The sequence below is a fragment of the Piliocolobus tephrosceles genome, chromosome 21, assembly GCF_002776525.5.
Source record: "Piliocolobus tephrosceles isolate RC106 chromosome 21, ASM277652v3, whole genome shotgun sequence".
Lineage (NCBI taxonomy): Eukaryota > Metazoa > Chordata > Mammalia > Primates > Cercopithecidae > Piliocolobus > Piliocolobus tephrosceles.
In genome coordinates, this window is record NC_045454.1 from 50,112,790 (window position 1) to 50,124,814 (window position 12,025).

Here is a 12,025-nt window from a genome sequence, read left to right on the forward strand (position 1 = left end):
GAGGTCAGGAGTTCGAGACCAGCCTGGCCAACATGGTGAAAACCCGTCTTTATTAACAACACAAAGCTTAGCTGGGTGTGGTGGTGCGTGCCTGTAACCCCAGCTACTCGGGAGGCTGAGGTGGGAGGATTGCTTGATTCTGGGAGGTGGAGGCTGCAGTGAGCCGAGATTGTGCCACTCTGCACTCCAGCCCGGGTGACAGAGCAAGACCTTGTCTTGAAAAAAAAAAAAGAACTGAGCCAACAGGTTGAAACTGAAAACCTCAGGTGGATTTGGAATCAGAGAATCTTAAAAAGGCAGCTGAGGAAGGGGCTTGGAGCACGTCCAGTCCAGGAGTCAGTAACCACTGCCCTTGGGCCACCTCTGGCCCACAGCCTGGTTTTATATATGGCCTGTGGGCTAAGAATGATGATCTCATTTTTATTTTTATTTTATTTTACTTTTCTGAGACAGAATCTCATTCTGTCGCCTAGGTTGGAGTGCGGTGGCGCGATCTTGGCTCACTGCAAACTCTGCCTCCTGGTTCAAGTCATTCTCCTGCCTCAGCCTCCTGAGTAACTGGGATTACAAGCGCCCAACACCGCACCCAGCTAATTATTGTATTTTTAGTAGAGACGGGGTTTCGCCATGTTGGCCAGGCTGGTCTCAGACTCCTGACCTCAAGTGATCCTCCCGCCTCAGCCTCCCAAAGTGCTGGGATTACAGACGTGAGCCACCATGCCCGGCCTCCATTTTTAAATGATTGGGGAAAAAAAAGTCAAAGGCGGTCTCCCTTCTATCTGCCGCCAAAAGAAGCAAAAAACAAAAGTCAAAAGAAAAGGCCATGACACATGACAATTATATGGCATTCCGATTTTAGCGTCCAGAAATAATGTTTTATTGGCACACAGCTCTGTGCATTCTGCTACCATGGTGTAGTTAAGTCACTACCATAGAGAGTGGCTGCACTGCAAGGCTGAAAACACTGGGTGTCTGGACTCTTACCGAAGAAGCGTGTTGGCCCTTGAGTTCATCTCGTGTGCTTTACAGTTGGCAAAACTGAGGCCTGGCGGTTTCACGAGTTAGTGGTCATGCTGGGACTTGATCTTGGAACTTTGTACTTTAGCATTTGTCGTGTCATTTCAGCCTCTGTGTTGTCAGAGCTCTAACAGTTAACTTCAGAGAATTGCATCGAGTATATATATATATATAAAATTAAAAAAAAATTTTTTAAATATAAAAAAATTAAAAATATTGATATATATTTTTATATTTTTAATGTTTTCATATTTTTGTATATATTTTATATATATTTAAATATTTTTAAAAATATTTTTAAAATATTTAAAAAAGATATATATACATATATATATATATTTATATTGGTACTTTTTTTTTTTTTTTTTTGAGGCGGAGTCTCGCTCTGTCACCCGGGCTGGGGTGCAGTGGCCGGATCTCAGCTCACTGCAAGCTCTGCCTCCCGGATTTACGCCATTCTCCTGCCTCAGCCTCCCGAGTAGCTGGGACTATAGGCGCCCGCCACCTCGCCCGGCTAGTTTTTGTGTTTTTAGTAGAGACGGGGTTTCACCGTGTTAGCCAGGATGGTCTCGATCTCCTGACGTAGTGATCCGCCTGTCTCGGCCTCCCCAAGTGCTGGGATTGCAGACAAGAGCCGCCGCGCCCGGCCACATATATATATTTTTTTGAGTTGGAGTCTCACTCCGTAGCCCAGGCTGGAGTGCAATGGCGCCATCTCGGCTCACTGCAACCTCTGCCTCCCAGGTTCAAGTGATCCTCCTGCCTCAGCCTCCTGAGTAGCTGGGATTACAGGCGTCCACCACCACACCAAGCTAATTTTTGTATTTTCAGTAGAGACGGGGTTTCACCATGATGGCCAGGCTGGTCTCGAACTCCTGACCTCAGGTGATCCACCCGCCTCGGCCTCCCAAAGTGCTGGGAGGCCCACCAAGCCTGGCCCAAATATGGTCTTGTTAGGAGCTTTTATTCCTATAGCCTCTATGATGAGGAGGGCTTAATGATTTGGGAACAATTATATATAATTATTTTTTTTTCCCCTATAGCCTGGTGCCATGTATAGTATGATGGGCATTTTGTTTTTCTGCATTATTATTATTTTTTGTTTATTTTTTTCTCATCTATTTATTTATTTTATGTATTTATTAGGTTGGTGCAAATATAAATGTGGTGTTTGCCATTAAAAAAATTTTTTTTAATTTAAATTTAATTTTTTTTCGGGACAGAGTCTTACTCTGTCGCCCAGGCTAAGTGCAATGGCATGATCATGGCTCACTGCAGCCTCCAACTCCCAGGCTCAAGTGAGCCTCCCACCTCAGCCTCCTGAGTAGCTGGGACCAAAGGCGCGCAATACCACGGCTGGATAATTTTTGTTTTATAGAGATGAGGTCTCACTATTTTGCCCAGGCTGGTCTCGAACTCCTGAACTCAAGCAATCCTCCCACCCCAGATCCCTAAAGTGTCAGGAGGACAGGCATGAGCCACTGCGCCCGGCTAACAATGGGTTCATTTCTGTTAACTAAACTCCACACTTTATTCAAATGTCATTAAACTTCCCCTAATGTCCTTTCCTGCCCAAGGACCCCATCAAGGATCCCACCTGACATTTAGCCGGCTCGTCTCTGGGAGTTTCTCCGGGTTCGGATCATGTCTTAGACGTTCCTTGCCTCTCATGACCCGGATGGTCTTAGGAGGATGGGCTGGGTAGTGTGCAGACTTACTTCTGATCTAGGTTTGTCAGATATTTCTCTCGTGATCAGACCGGGGTTACAGGTTTTGGGACAGAACACGGAGGGGTGAGATGCCCTGTCGCTCTCTCCCTCTTGGGGATCCTTGAGACCCTGGTGACTTCCTACTGGTGCTGTTAACCTGGTTCTCCCAGCCCAGGTGGCCTTAGCCCACCTGCCAGCTACTCTGAGGTCATTCTTGCTGAGGGAACTCCTCACCTCCCCAGAACACTGACACCAGCTCCATCCTTTGTCTTGCAAATTTTGCTTTTCATCTTCGCATCATGATTTAAGCTTCTTGGCCGGGCTGGTGGCTCACTCCTGTCATTCCAGCTCTTCTTCTTCTTCTTTCTTCTTCTTTTCTTCTCCTTCTCCTCCTCCTCCTCCTCCTCCTCCTCCTCCTCCTCCTCCTCCTCCTTCTCCTTCTTCTTCTTCCTCTTCTTCTTCTTCTTCTTCTTATTATTATTTTTGAGACAGAGTTTCACTCTTGTTGCCCAGGCTGGAGTGCAATGGTGCGATCTCAGCTCACCGCAACCTCCACTTCCCAGGCTCAAGCGATTCTCCTGCCTCAGCCTCCCGAGTAGCTGGGATGACAGGCATGTGCCACCACGCCCAATTTTGTATTTTTAGTAGAGACGGGGTTTCCCCATGTTGGCCAGGCTGGTCTCGAACTCCTGACCGCAGGTGATCCACCTGCCTCGGCCTCCCAAAGTGCTGGGATGACAGGCGTGAGCCACTGCGCCCTGCCTAACCCCAGTGCTTTGGAAGGCCAAGATGAGAGGATTGCTTGAGCCCAGCAGCTTGAGACCAGCCTGGGCAACATAGGAAGACCCTATCTCTACAAAAAAAGAGGAAAAAATTAGCTGAGTGTAGTGGCGCATGCCTGTCATCCCAGCTACTCGGGAGGCCGAGGCAGGAGGATTGCTTGAGCCCGGGAAGTTGAGGCTGCAGTGAGCCAAGATCATGCCCCTATACTCCAGTGTGGGTGACAGAGCCAGACCTTGTCTCAAAAAAAAAAAAAAAAAAAAAAAGTAAACTTCTCTTTTGACCCCACCCCACAAAGGCTCCGCTCCTTGGGATCGTGTCAGGGTGTTGGAAACGCGTCGTCTCCCCCATCTTGGCAGCAAACACTGAAGAGAGCCCGGGAGAGACGTCTCTCTTCTGACTGGAGACATATGCGTCCTGCCGGTCCCGAATGTGTTGGGGGATTGGCCGGGATCCCGGTGCTGGAGACTGAAGCAAGCAGGCGCCGGGCCGGGGTGTTGAGCACAGCTTTGCCTGAGATGCAACGTTTTTAAAAAGGAAAGGGGAGGCCGGGCGTGGTGGTTCACGCGTGTAACCCCAGCACTTTGGGAGACCGAGGTGGGTGGATCACTTGAGGCCAGGAGTTCAAGAACAGCCTGGCCAATGTGGTGAAACCCCATCTCTGCTAAAAATATAAGAATTAGCTGGGTGTGGTGGCAGGTGCCTGTAATCCCAACTACTCGGGAGGCTGAGGCAGGAGAATCACTTGAACGCGGGAGGCGGAGGTTGCAGTGAGCCGAGATCGCACCATTGCACTCCAGCCTGGGCGACAGAGCAAGACTCTGTCTCAAAAAAAAAAAAAAAAGGATGAGACAGAGACCACACGCGGCTGGGAAACTGCCTGACCGCCGGCACTTTCCGCCCCCGGCCTCTGGGACTGCAGTGACACCCCTGGGTCCACGTTCTCGCGCTGATAAAGTGTCTGGTAAAAGCAGAGGATTGCTGGAAAGCAGGATATCAGTGGGGGCTGAGGTGGGCTTGGAGTGTCCTTGGGAAGCGAAACTGGGCCAGGACAGAAGGGCTCTGGAGAGAAAGAGCTCAGGCCCTCCTCTCTCGGGGACAGTGAATAGGGCCCTTTGTGTGGCTAAGGCCCGTTTCTTAGTGGCCTCTTTTCACCGGGCAAACAACGGCAGGGTGTCGCTGGGTGTTCAAGGCCGTCCCCTGCCCGCCAGGCCCTGGTCTCGGGAGGAGGAGACCGGGCGGTCATGGACGTTACTGAGGATCTGACGTTTGGCACACGCTGCATGGGACCTCATTACTTCCCGCCCTGTCCCCTGTCTCTGACTCTCGCCCACTTTGTTTTGTGTGGCCTCCCTTATTTTACTTTGAGACAGGGTTTCCCTCTGTTACCCAGGCTGGAGTGCAGTGGTGCAATCACAGCTCAATGCAGCCTACGCCTCCTGGGTTCCAGCCATCCTCCTGTCTCAGCCTCCCAAGTAGCTAGGACCACAGGTGCATGCCACCACACCCGGCTGATTTTTAAACTTTTTTTGTAGAGACGGGGCTGGCCTCCAACTCCTGGGCTCAAACTATCCTGCAGTCTCGGCCTCCCAAAGTGCTGGGATTACAGGCGTGACCCACTGCACCCAGCCTTCTGTTCGTTTTTCACTGTGGTAAATTACATGTAACAAAATTTCCCCGTTTAACCATTTTTGGGGTACATTTAACCAACCACTGTCCCCTCCAGAACTTCCTCATCTTCCCAAACTGAAACTCTGTCTTCATGAAGCACTCACTCCCCAGCCCCCTCCCCAGCCTCTGGCACCCCCATCCTACTTCCTTTTTTTTTTTTTTGAGACAGAGTCTCACTCTTGTCACCCAGGCTGGAGTGCAGTGGTGCAATCTCGGCTCACTGCAACTTCTGCCTCCCGGGTTCAAGCGATTCTCCTGCCTCAGCCTCCCGAGTAGCTGGGATTACAGGTGTGCGCCACCACACCTGTCCAATTTTTGTATTTTTAGTAGAGACGGGGTTTCTCCATGTTGGCCAGGCTGGTCTTGAACTCCTGACCTCAGGTGATCCGCCCGCCTCGGCCTCCCAAAGTGCTGGGATTACAGGCACGAGCTGCTGCGCCCGGCTCCCATCCTGCTTTCCGTCTCTGTGAACCTGAGGGCTCTAGGGACCTCTCAGGAGTGGATCGCATAGGACGTGTTCTTCTGTGCCCTGGCTTCTCTCACTGAGACCGAGGTCCTCAAAGTGCATCTGTGCCGAGGCCTGTGTCAGGATATCCTGTTGTTGAAGGCTGGATCGTACTCCAGGGTGTGTGTGGACCACGCTATGTTGATCCACGCTTCTGTCCAGGGCCACTTGTGTCGCTGCCACTTTGGGGTCTCCATCAATAGCAGCGTGTCAACGTTCGCCATCAATAGCACTGGTGCGGGCCGGGCACGGTGGGTCATGCCTGTCATCCCAGCACTTTGGGAGGTTGAGGCAGGCGGATCACAAGGTCAGGAGATCGAGACCATCCTGGCCAACATGGTGAAACCCTGTCTCTACTAAAAATACAAAAATCAGCCGAGCGTGATGGTGGGAGCCTGTAATCCCAGGTACTCACAAGGCTGAGGCAGGAGAATCGCTTGGACCCAGGAGGTGGAGGTTGCAGTGAGCTGAGATCGCACCATTGCACTCCAGCCTGGGAGAGAGAGCGAGACTCCTTCTCAAAAAAAAAAAAAAAAAGGTCAGGCTGGTCTCGAACTCCTGACCTCAAGTGATCCGCCTGGCTTCGGCCCCTCAAAATGCTGGGATTACAGGCATGAATCACCGCGCCCGGCCCCACCGTTTATTTTTAAACCCATAGACTTGCTGGTCGCGCTTCTGTGCCCGGTGGGGCTTTTGTCCATTTGACACCACTTTTGCAGCTCGGCCCCTTGGGGCTGAGGGAGGATTTGAGCTCCTCTGGCCGATGCTGTCCACCAGTTCCCTGGCCAGCCCCTGCAGGAGCTCCTTTCTTGTTTCTGCACGGGCACCTCCCAGCAGCAAGCCCGTCCCTGCCCGAGCTGGCCTGTCCCTGCGTAAGAGCCGGTCAGCCCCGGGCTGTTTTCTCACAGCTCAGTTCATTCCCCTCCCTCCTCCTCCAGGGTCTCTCTCTTGTTTTCCTCCTCACCTGGAATGCCCTCGGTTCAGGCTTTCACCATCTCCACCTGCTCCGGCTCCTGCATTTCTTCTCCCCGTCTGATGTCACCTTGTGCTTCAGTGACATCTTGAAGTTTCCGGACTCCCACCCGCCTCCCCTCTGCTAGTCTTTATGGGAGCCGGCATCTTCTTCTTCGGCCTGAGCATCGTTTTTTTTGCTTTATCTGTAGAAGCGGCTTCTACCTCAAGAGCAGGTAAGAAGACCACACAAAAGGCGTGGAGAGTATCTAGCAGCTATTCCGGGGGAAAAGGTCTATTTAAAAAAATTAGAGATGGGAGTCTTGGCTGGGCGAGGTGGCCCACGCCTGTAATCCCAGCACTTTGGGAGGCCGAGGCAGGCGCATCACCTGAGGTCAGGAGTTCGAGACCAGCCTGGCCTCCCACCCAGGCTGGCCTGGGACAACGTAGTGAGAAACCATCTCTATTTTTTTTTTTGAGGCGGAGTCTTGCTCTGTCACCCAGGCTAGAGTGCGGGGGCATGATCTCGGCTCACTGCAACCTCCGCCTCCCGGGTTCAAGCGGTTCTCCCGCCTCAGCCTCCCGAGTAACTGGGACTACAGGCACGCACCACCATGGCCAGCTAATTTTTGTATTTTTAGTAGAGACAGGGTTTCACCATGTTGGCCAGGCTGGTCTTGAACTCCTCACCTCAGGTGATCCACCCACCTAGGCCTCCCCAAATGCTGGGATTACAGGCATGTGCCTCTGCACCTGGTCAGGAGTCCTTATTCGCTGAGCCCAGGATGGAATCTTCTAGAATGCAGTGGACTGTCATTTGAATGCCTCCCTCACTCCCACAGTTGCAGCTGCAGATATCCCATCGCCCCTCACGTCAGGGCCACAATTACCCCCAGAGCAACCCCTGGCAGTGCCCCTAAGGCTCTGTCTTCAGATGAGGAAACCGAGGCTCGTGGCACGGAGTGGGAGACTTCACCAGATGGTATGGGAGCAGGGGCAGGGACGACCCCTGCCTCCCTGTAACTCTGTATTTTTTTTTTTGAGACGGAGTCTCGCTCTGTAGCCCAGGCTGGAGTGCAGTGGCCGGATCTCAGCTCACTGCAAGCTCCGCCTCCCAGGTTCCCGCCATTCTCCTGCCTCAGCCTCCCGAGTAGCTGGGACTACAGGCGGCCACCACCTCGCCAGGCTAATTTTTATGTGTGTGTGTTTTTAGTAGATACGGGGTTTCACCGCATTAGCTAGGATGGTCTTGATCTCCTGACCTTGTGATCCGCCTGCCTTGGCCTCCCAAAGTGCTGGGATTACATGCTTGAGCCTCTGTGCCTGGCTTTTTTTTTTTTTGAGACTGAGTCTCCCTCTGTCACCCAGGCTGGAGTGCAGTGGTGCGATCTCAGCTCACTGCAACCTCCGCCTCCCGGGTTCAAGTGATTCTCCTGCCTCAGCCTCCTGAGTAGCTGGGACAACAGGTGAGCGCCGCCATGCCTGGCCAATTTTTGTATTTCTAGTAGAGACGGGGTTTCACTGTGTTGGCTAGGAGTTCGAGGTCTCGAACTCCTGACCTCGCGATGTGCCTGCCTCGGCCTCCCAAAGTGCTGAGATGACAGGCGTGAGCCACTGCGCCTGGCTCGCCCTGTAGCTCTTTTATGAGACAGCTCTGTCTATGTTTTGCACAAACTCTTTTATCTCCGTGATGGAACCAGCCACATTTCCTTGCACGTTTTTCTAGGTGAAACTCTAGCTTCCTTCTGACTGTGGAGTTGATTGTGCCAGCCCTCCTCATGTTAAAAGTTATCAGCTTCAGGCCAGGTGCGGTGGCTCATGCCTGTAATCCCAGCACTTTCGGAGGCTGAAGTGGGTGGATCACCTGAGGTGAGGAGTTCGAGACCAGCCTGACCAACATAGTGAAGCCCAGTCCCTGCTAAAAATACAAAGTTAGCCAAGCATGGTGATGCACGTCTGTAACCCCAGCTACTCGGGAGGCTGAGGCAGGAGAATCCCTTGAACCCGGGAGGCAGAGGTTGCAGTGAGCCAAGATGGCGCCACTGCACTCCAGCCTGGGTGACAGAGCAAGACTCCATCTCAAACAAAAACAAACAAGAAACAAAAACTATGGGTTTCACTTGAAACCATGCTCCACGTCAGCCATCAGGGAAATGCAAATCGAAGCCATGGTGAGATACCACTTCACGCCCAGTAGGATGGCTAGAATTAAAAAAAAAAAAAAAAATCAGAAGGGCTCATGGCGATGAAGAAACGTCAGGACCCCCATGTGTGGCTGCTGGGAATGTAACGTGGTACAGCTGCTCTGGAAACAGCCTGGCAGTTCCTGAAGGGGTTACATACAGTGTTTCCACTTGGCCCTGTGAGTCCACTCCTAGGTGTACACCTGAGGGGAAGGAAAGCCTACGTCCACACAAACACTGCACAAGAAAGATCTGGCCACAGTGAGGAGGCTCACGCTAGTGTCCCCAGCACTTTGGGAGGCCGAGACGGGTGGATCATGAGGTCAGGAGATCGAGACCATCCTGACTAATATGGTGAAACCCCGTCTCTACTAAAAGTACAAAAAATTAGCTGGGCGTGGTGGCGGGCGCCTGTAGTCCCAGCTACTAGGGAGGCTGAGGCAGGAGAATCACTTGAACCTGGGAAGTGGAGCTTGCAGTGAGCTGAGATCGTGCCACTGCACTCCAGCCTGGGCAACAGAGCAAGACTCTGTTTCAAAAAAAAAATACTTTGGGAGGCCGAGACGGGCGGATCACGAGGTCAGGAGATCGAGACCATCATGGCTAACAGGGTGAAACCCTGTCTCTACTAAAAATACAAAAAAATTAGCTAGGCATGGTGGTGGGCACCTGTAGTCCCAGCTACTCGGGAGGCTGAGGCGGGAGAATGGCGTGAACCCAGGAGGTGGAGCTTGCAGTGAGCTGAGATCACGCCACTGCACTCCAGCCTGGGTGACAGAGCAAGACTCTGTCTCAAAAATATAAATAAATTAATAAAATAAAAAAAGTTGGAGACCAGCCTGGGCCACATAGTGAGACCCCGTTGCTACAAAAAATAAAAATTAGCCAGGCCTGCTGGGGCACACCTGTAGTCCCAGCTACTCGGGAGGGTTAGATGGGAGGACCACCTGAGCTCGGGAGATGGAGGTTGCAGTGAGCTGTGATCCACCACTGCACTCCAGCCTGGGCAACAGAGCAAGACCCTGTCTCAAAAAAGAAACAAATGAGGTCCAGAGTTCAAGACCAGCCTGACCAACATGGAGAAACCCCATCTCTACCAAAATACAAAATTAGCCAGGTGTGGTGACACATGCCTGTAATCCTAGCTACTCAGGAGGCTGAGGCAGGAGAATCGCTTGAACCTAGCAGGCAGAGGTTGTGGTGGGCTGAGATCTCACCGTTGCATTCCAGCCTGGGCAACAAGAAGGAAACTCCGTCTCAAAATATATATATATATATTGCAAATTTTGTGTTAAGTGTATTTTACCAAAAAACCCACTGTTGGTCTATGTGGTCTCTTTTCAGAGCTTTTAATTTTTAGTTTTTAAATTTTTAAAATTTTAAAAAAATAGAGACAGGTGGCTGGGCAAGATGGCTCATGCCTGTAATCCCAGCACTTTGGGAGACCGAGGCAGGTGGATCACCTGAGGTCAGGAGTTTGAGACCAGCCTGGCCAAGCTGGTGAAACCACATTTCTGCTAAAAATACAAAAATTAGCTGGGCGTGGTGACAGGTGCCTGTAATCCTAGCTACTTGGAAGGCCGAGGCAGGAGAATCGCTTGAACTCGGGAGGTGGAGGTTGCAGTGAGCCGAGATTGCACAACTGCACTCCACCCTGGGTGACAGAGCGAGACTCTGTCTCAAAAAAAAAATAAAATAAATAGAGACAGGGTCTTACTATGATTCCCAGGCTGCTCGAACTCCTGGGCTTAAGCGATCCTCCCTTCTCGGCCTCCCAAGGTGCTGGGCTGGGATTACAGGTGTTAGCCGCCATGCCTGGCTGACAGTCTTAGACTGTTTTTCTCCCTGTGAGTTTCTCATCTTTCTCCACTGGCCTAGTAGAGCTGTGGACACTGACTGGTTCTGTTTTAAGGGACTCTGGCACTGGGGTTTGAGTTCCTTCACATCTAGGACTGCTGAGCAGAGCACGTCTTTGATTTAGTTCTTGCCAACCCCAGGTAATTTAGGAAGGTGCTACCTGGTGCCTGGAGTTAATACAACGAGTAAGGTAAAGATGCAGATGGGAGTGCAATGGGTTGAAAATTCTGTCCTGATTTGAGGAAGTGGGACCTGAGGGAATAGGATATGTAGGAAGTGAAAAGCGGTGAATCATGGAGGCTTCTGGAATCTTCTGCAACCTTCTAGAAACTCCAAGAACCTTCTAGAGTTTTCTGGAATGTAGGCATGGTGAGGCATTGGATTTAGAATGCCTACTTAACCACCATGTGACTTTTTTTCTGTGTGAACTTTGAACAAAACATGGAATCTTTCTGTTTCCTTGTGTGTCAGACAGGATAGGAATCACTCCCCTAGGGTCATTGAAAAGATTGAGATGGACGAGGCTGTGACCTGGATGGGTGGTGGTCCTGGTTATCACTGTTATTGCTGGAATCACTGCTAATATTATTCAATATATTATGTATTAATATTAGTATTGGCTGGGTGTGGTGGCTCGTGCCTGTAATCCCAGCACTTTGGGAGGCTGAGGTGGGAGGATTGCTTGAGCCCTGGAGTTCGAGACCAGCCTGGGCAACATAGTGAGACTCTATTTCTACAAAAAATTGTTAAAAACTAGCCAGATGTGGTGGTGCACGCCTGTGGTCCCAGCTGCTTGGGAGGCTGAGGCAGGAGGATTGCTTGGAAGCCTAGGTAGCTGAGGCTGCAGTGAGCGACGATTGCACCATTGCATTCCAGCCTGGGCAACAGAGCAAGATCCTGTCTCCAGAAAATTAGCACTATGCTATATGTTATTTATGTTGTTATTCTTCCTTATGGACACCATGGGCATGGACCAGATTGAGGAAATGATGAAGTCTGTTCTTGGGGAGATGGGATAGGAGCCGTAGCTTGGCCGGGCTGGCTTAGGAATCAGTCTTGTCTGGAAATAGGAGGGACCGTCATGGGAAGCTGTTGGTCTCCGATCGTTGAAGACTGCGTGACAGAGGATGGGTGTGCTGGGGCAAGGGTCAGGGAAGGGATTCTGTTGCCATGGGGTGTAGACCTGGCTTTGAAGGCCACTCCTAGCTCTGAGAGCTGGGACCCTTGAGAGAAGCAGTTACCAGGCTGGGGCTTGGCAGGATCAGGTTGGAGATGATGGTCTTGGGGGTGCTGCCTGCTGCCTGGGACCCCCCGAGACTGGACACCTCATCTGATTCTTCTCCCTGTGTTGT

General features: G+C 51.4%; 1 pseudogene; it reads left to right on the forward strand.

The window, feature by feature from the left end:
- Positions 1 to 4,890: 4,890 nt before the first annotated feature.
- Positions 4,891 to 7,553, forward strand: LOC116418565 (annotated as a pseudogene).
- Positions 7,554 to 12,025: the final 4,472 nt, after the last annotated feature.